Here is a 6,995-nt window from a genome sequence, read left to right as displayed (position 1 = left end):
ATTTCTGTTAGACCATTTTTATTTTATATATAAAAAAAATAAAACCCAACCAAAAAAAAATGTTTAATCACTAAACATTTGTTTTACTGATGTGCCAAGTGTCAAATCAAGCACCAGAATTCGGCAATTAAAACCATCTGTGTGGAAACATCAAAAGTTTTGTTTGGTATCCTGATGATTTATGTAATTTAAAACGCCATCATTTAAAACATTTTTATGAGTATTTTTATGAGCTGCCCTATTATCTGAAAATGTAAACAGTAAATTGCTCAGTGCAAAGAAAGAGAAGTAATGGGAATCTGGTATTTCTACGTTCTTTTTTTTTTTTCATTAACAAGTTCTTTGAAAAACATCTACAGTATGACCATCGAAACATGTCTAGTTTTCATGCTCTATTTAGAGTTTGGTTTCACTAAGAATAAACATACATTTGCATAAAGCATCCATAGTTCCCCTTCAGGAACTCGAGCTGCGTCAAAAGCGCTTTGGGAATGCTTTCTTTCTGAATCACATGTATAATCAGAACAACTGAAAGCTTCATATATGCTTCCTCTTCCTATGGGATATGCTCACAACGAGGAAGCATATAAGCGCATTGAGTGAAACCAGTGCTAGCTTCTGTTGTTTGCTGGTAAGGTAGGAATAAATGAAAGCGATGAAAGTGACCAAAAAGATGAAGCACTGCTTTCATACCTGCATTCCACCTTGCCCTCTCTATATCACGCGGGGGGATACGCACAAGCTATGTGTCACTTGTCTGAGAGCTGAGCATGTTACCCCTCAGGCAGTCCTATTTGAAGAGCTCCTAGAGGTAGTGACTTGAGTCGTTCACAAGCTTGAGTTTAACTGGCCGGCCGATCAGCAGAGGGCTCGTCCTCAAAGTAAGCTTTACTTTACTTGAGGACCATCATTTTCAGTCAAAGCACTTAGGACCACCTGGAAACCATGCTAGGAAGAGGCGTTGTGCACCTCAGTATATGGTGCCTGCCCTGGTCCCGGCGCCCTCAGGGAGCTGGTTCATTAACCCTGCCACTCTCGGTGCTTCAGGGCATGACTAGCTCCAGCAGCACCCTCCTCGCTCTCCGCCTGGCACTGTAGCGGATATGGGAGGTTTGCTGCCTCTCAGGAGGCCTCTAGACGTGCACCAGGGCATTGCTCCAGCTCTAGGCTTACCAGAGGTCAGTCTCGAGAGACTAATTCCCATAAGAGACGATCTAGCAGCCTGGCAGGCTCTGCCAGACGTGTCTTGGTGAGTCCTGCACACTGTAGAAAGAGGCAACACGATTCAGTTCGGTTCTTGCCCGCCCCAGTTCGATGGGGTCCCCCCCACCCTGGTGGGGCCCAAGCAGGCTCTGGTCATGGAACAGGAAGTGGACTCTCTCTTGAAGGTGGCCATCAAGGTGGTCCCTTCATCAGACAGAGAGTCTGGGTTATACATCTGGTACTTCATAGTTCCCAAAAAGGACGGAGGGTTGCGCCCTATACTGGATCTGCGTCAGCTGAACCGCTCGCTTTTGAGACTCAAGATGCTGATCTTGAAGCAGGTTGTTTCCCAAATCAGGTCAGAGGACTGGTTTGTGACCATAGATCTGAAGGATGCATACTTTTATGTATCCATCCTTCCAGCTCACAGGAAGGTCCTGAGGTTTGCTTTCGGGGTCGAAGCTCACTAATTTTGGATCCTAACATTTGGTCTTGCCCTCTCACCCCACACCTTCATGTGGATGTGGCACTGGCCTGGCTGAGGCTTCGGGGTGTCTGCATTCTAAATTATATCGACGATTGTTTTATATTGGCTCAATCAGAGCAGCTTGCGGTCCGGCATGGAGATTCTTGCTTGCATGAAGGATCTGGGGTTAAGGCTGAATGCCAAAAAGAGTGTGCTTTTTCCATCACAGATGGAATTAATTACATTTGTCACCTACTCGTGTCAAAACCATCCTCGAGTCCATCAAGAGAGTATGGAAAGTCACTCACTATAAAGCAGTTTCAAAAACTGCTGGGTCTGATGGCAGCAGCATCCAATGTGGTTCCACTTGGCCTCCTGCACATGAAACCACACTCCATATGATCAAGGTTATGCTGCGAGCCCTACATGCCTTACATGTGTGGAGAGCTTCACCGCGCTGGAAGTTCCTGGGCATTGCATAACGCTTATGACAGATGCCTCCCTCAAGGGGTGGGGAGCAGTCATGAGTGGCCACTCTGCTCAAGGTCTTTGGGAAAGGCCCCATCGGACGTGGCACATCAATTACCTGGAGATGCTGGCCATGCTTCAAGCTTTGAGGCATTTCCTCCCAGACCTCAGAGGCCACCATATGTTGGTCTGTACGGACAACACTTCAGTGGTTTCCTATATTAACCACCAGTGGGGTCTGCGATCTCGCCACCTGTACAAGCTGGCATGTCAGATCCTCCTGTGGACCCAAGGGAAGCTGCTCTCCTTGAAGGCAGCATATCCCAGGTCACTTAAATGAGGGAGCAGATGCCCTCTGAAGGCAAGGTCCGAGGCTCGGGGAATAGAGACTCCACCAGGATGTGGTGAAGCAAATCTGAACAACACCACTTAGATCCAGTTAACTGCCCAGTTAGATCATTGCTGAAATTCATTCAAGAATAGTTCAGCAAAGGGTTGGCTCCCTCCACTGTGAAGGTTTTCAGATCACGTATGTAACTATGGTTCCCAGAGGCAACAAAACGCTGCATCTCTATGCCACACTGCTTGCATCCCTGCAGCGTTTCCCCTCCTTTTCAGAAGCTGGTAATGCCATGCTTTCCATTGGACTGATTATACACGTGATTCAGAGCGGGGACAATGTGGAAGTGTTCCCAAAGCTTTTTTGACGCGCCGTCTTGTTACCTCTGTGAACCATGGTTCCATACGTAACATGGAGATGTTATCCATGCCCATGTTGATTGGAGTATTAAACACTTGAAAAGTATTAATTTAAGGTACTTTTAGAACAGATAAAAATGTGTGATTAAGTTGCGATTAGTCACAAGTTAACTCATGATAATCATGCGATTAATCGTGATTAAACATTTAAATCAATTGACAGCCCTAATATAAATGCATATGCCACAGCGATTTTCACATTTGAAAGTATGTTATCTGATCTTTGAACCCAAACTATGGATCTGAGATGGAGCTTAATAACTGGATTCAGAAACAAAGATGGGAACTAGCATAACTAAATTAGCCTAGAAACTTAGAGCTCTAAAAAAAACTTAGACTGAAATGATCATAGTTGCTTCCTTTGTTTGTGTTTCTCATTTGAATTGTTTTATCGGTAGAAAATTCTTAAACATTATATATTAAGTACATTTCAGGTATGAACTTTGCCTTGGCCATTCAATTTTTTCTTCTTTAACCAGTCAGATATTGATTTGCTGGAGACCTTGAGCTCACTGTCCTGTTGCATGACCCAGTTTTGGCCAAGTATATATATGCGTAGGAAACTAGTTATTCATGCAGGGTCATGCATGATGCAGTCAGTTTTTTTTATTTTTTTTTTATTTTACTGGATAAAATTACAATAAATTAAATGTAAAAACTTTACTTTTCACTTCCATATGTACTTTTAACTGAACTGGATTTCGGCACTTAGAGATAAGTGCCAAAAGAGTTTGAGATAATTACCATCAGAGATCATGTGGTGATGCTAACAAAATATAATAATAATAATACATTTTATTTATAGGTGCCTTTCTCAAGACTCAAGGACACTGCACAATAAGTTACAAGAGAAAGCATAATAAACAACATATAGAAACAATGTATACAGCTTATGACGTACAAAAAAGGAAGGAACATGAATATGGAGAACATCAGACAAAAAAGAAGGGGCAAGGTTGTGAATAGCCTTTAAAGTGAAAAAAAGGATTTTTTACGGACAATGCGAAGCTTGAAATATGTGAGATCTCCAAATGTAGTTTATAAAGTAAATATAAAGATTTCTGATACTGGATATTATAGTTGATATGTAAAAATAGTATAACTGTTATGCGATTTTGTATTTATTTTTTTTATACGTGTTTTGTGAAGTAAATGTATGTTATTATTAGGATTTCTATTCGATATTAAAACATTTCATGCCAGATTAAACCAAAAGGATATGAAATCCTTGTTATGCAACAGATCTAATTGAAGCCAAGAAAGTGCACACCGTCACTTTAAACAAAGTCCATTGTAATGTTTCTTCCTAGTTGTAGGCAGTTTGTAATGGTACTCATAAACTGTGTGTAATCATTTGTGGATTAGAACATGGTGCTGTTTCTTATTAGACCCCACACAGCTCATTCATCCTCTTCCACTTAGAAACAGATGCTAAAACACTCAACTCACTCAAATGAAATTTCCTATCATTAACCAAATAGCTATTGTATGGTAGCTTAAAGTGCTAATGAACCGCAATATAAAGTCACAACATATCATTTCTTGCTTGACAAAGTTTTGACTTGAAGATAATATATATGATAATATGCAAATAATATAGGGATGAAAATATATGTATATTTAGATATATAAAGTGTTTAAGGTACCCACAATCAATAAAGATTGATATTTTTAAATAATAAGATATTTTAAATAAACCAATATTTGTACTTACTTGACTATTTAATACTTTTTCAAAGCCTTGTTTTTACATTGTGCTTTACTGAGTGTCTCCATCACCCCCCCACATGCACACACACACACACACACGCACGCACGCACGCACGCACGCACGCACACACACACACACACACACACACACACACACACACACACACACACACACAAACAGATAATCCATTTATTTCTGCCACATGACTTTTCTGTTGCATTTGTCCTATTTCAAAAATAATTTCTGGTTTTGCTGCACAGCACAAACATACATAAATACTTTGTACTGTGAAAAACATAAACATGAAAAAACATACTAAATACCACAACTTAGCTAGTATAGCTAACTTCACTATAGATCGGTATGTAGAGCGGTATGTGGTGAATTGTATTAGGGCAATAGACTACCAACATTTTTCAAGCTTCGCTACATGTTCTGGACCCCAAAATGTAAGAATACATACAATTTATGTCAGCTGTATTATACTGTGTTTATACTGTGTTCTGTTTATTATTGTGTCATTCCGTTATCAATTGCCCTTGCTATTTACCACTGCCATTAGCACACCAGTCCAATGGTTGTTGGCCAGTTACTTCATTATTATAAAAATTAATTGTTATTTAATTATATATCCAGATAGAATTGGGTACTAGGGTCTACAAAAAAACCTTTTAGTCATTAAAAGACAGAAAGGCTTAATTTTTGGCATCCAGAATTTTTTTTATAAAAACAGTGGATTTTCAAAGAACAGCCGTTATATTAAAAGAGGCCATCAAGGTCAAGGTGGTGTGGTTAACATTGATCATATTGCTACAGTGCCACTTGTCAAGGGGTGAGCTGGTCTGTTGGAAGCAGAAAGAAAATGCAAAAGAGCGAGCATCTGAGCCGATTGTAAAGGCCTCTTTAAAACAAAAAGTGTTGTGAGGTGTTCTCTGTATGCAGTTTTAAAATCTTCCAAAAGTTGTCTAAGGCATGACAACTGGTGACCGGTGACAGGGCTCTAGGTACCCAAGGCGGATCGATATGTGTGGGGAGCAAAGACTAGTCTGTCTGGTTTAAGGCAAATTGCTGAAAGTTAATGCTGGCCCTAATAGTAAGGAGACACAGTGCATCAAACATTACTTGTTATGGGGTTGTGTAGCTGTAGGCTGGTCAGCGTGGCCATGCTTCGACTGAAATAGGCCCAATGGGAACTGGACCTTGGAGCATGGGAAGAAGTTAGCCTGGTCTGATAAATAATGTTTTCTTTGACATTATTTGAATGGATAGGTGCATACATGTCTCACCAGGGAAAATTTGGCACCAGGATGTACTATGGGTGAAGGGCATGTTGACAGTAGGAGTATGATGATCTGGATAATGTTCTGCTTGGAATCTTTGATTCCTGACATTTATGTGTTACTTTAACATGTACCACCTTCCTAAACATTGTTGCACCTCTTTATGACAACACCTTTCTCTTAAGACAGTGGCAGCTTTCAGCAGAATAATGTGCCCTGACATACTGCAAAAATTGTTCAGGATGGTTTGAAGAAGATGACAAGGTGTTCACTTGGCTTCCAGATTCCACAGATCTCAATCTGATCAAGCATCTGTTGAATGTGTTGAACATAAAAGTAGGATCTGTGAAGGTCATATATATTTACCGACCAGGCATAATATTATGACATTATAATTCTTCAATCTGGCACCTGTTAGTGTGTGGGATATATTAGGCAGCAAGTGAACATATTGTCCTTAAAGTTGCGTGTTAGAAGCAGGAAAAATGGGCAAGCGTAAGGATGTGAGCGAGATTGACAAGGGCCAAATTTTGATGTCTAGACGACTGGGTCAGAGCTTCTCCACAACTGCAGCTCTTGTGGGCTGTTTCCAGTCTAAATGCTCAGTATCTATCAAAAGTGGTTCCAAGGAAGGAACCGTGGTGAACCGGCAACAGGGTCATGGGCGGCCAAGGCTCATTGGTGGACGTGGGGAGGAAAGGCTGGCCCGTGTGGTCCAATCCAACAGATGAGCTCCTGTAGCTCAAATTGCTGAAGAATATAATGCTGTTAATGCTCGATAGGTCAGGACTATTTTGGCATTAAAAGGGGGACAACACGCCTGATCGGTGTGTGTGTTTTCAGCAATTTCAGCAGACAATTTAATTTTCTCAAGGGACAATACTACAGAAATAAAACTTGAATATATTTTAGAGAAGTCAATGTGCAGCTTGCATAGCAATACAGATTTACTGTTCTCTGAAAATAACTCAACATACAGCCATTGTACATAACTGTCAACAAAATTGAGTGAATTAAGTGAAAACTGTGTTTAAAGTGTCAATATTTTGTGAGAGCACCATTGTTATGTAGCACTGCCTCAATGAAATTGACCAGAGCTGCACAGGTT

Source organism: Silurus meridionalis, chromosome 17 (genome assembly GCF_014805685.1).
Source record: "Silurus meridionalis isolate SWU-2019-XX chromosome 17, ASM1480568v1, whole genome shotgun sequence".
Taxonomy (NCBI): Eukaryota; Metazoa; Chordata; class Actinopteri; order Siluriformes; family Siluridae; genus Silurus; species Silurus meridionalis.
This window is presented reverse-complemented; position numbering follows the sequence as displayed.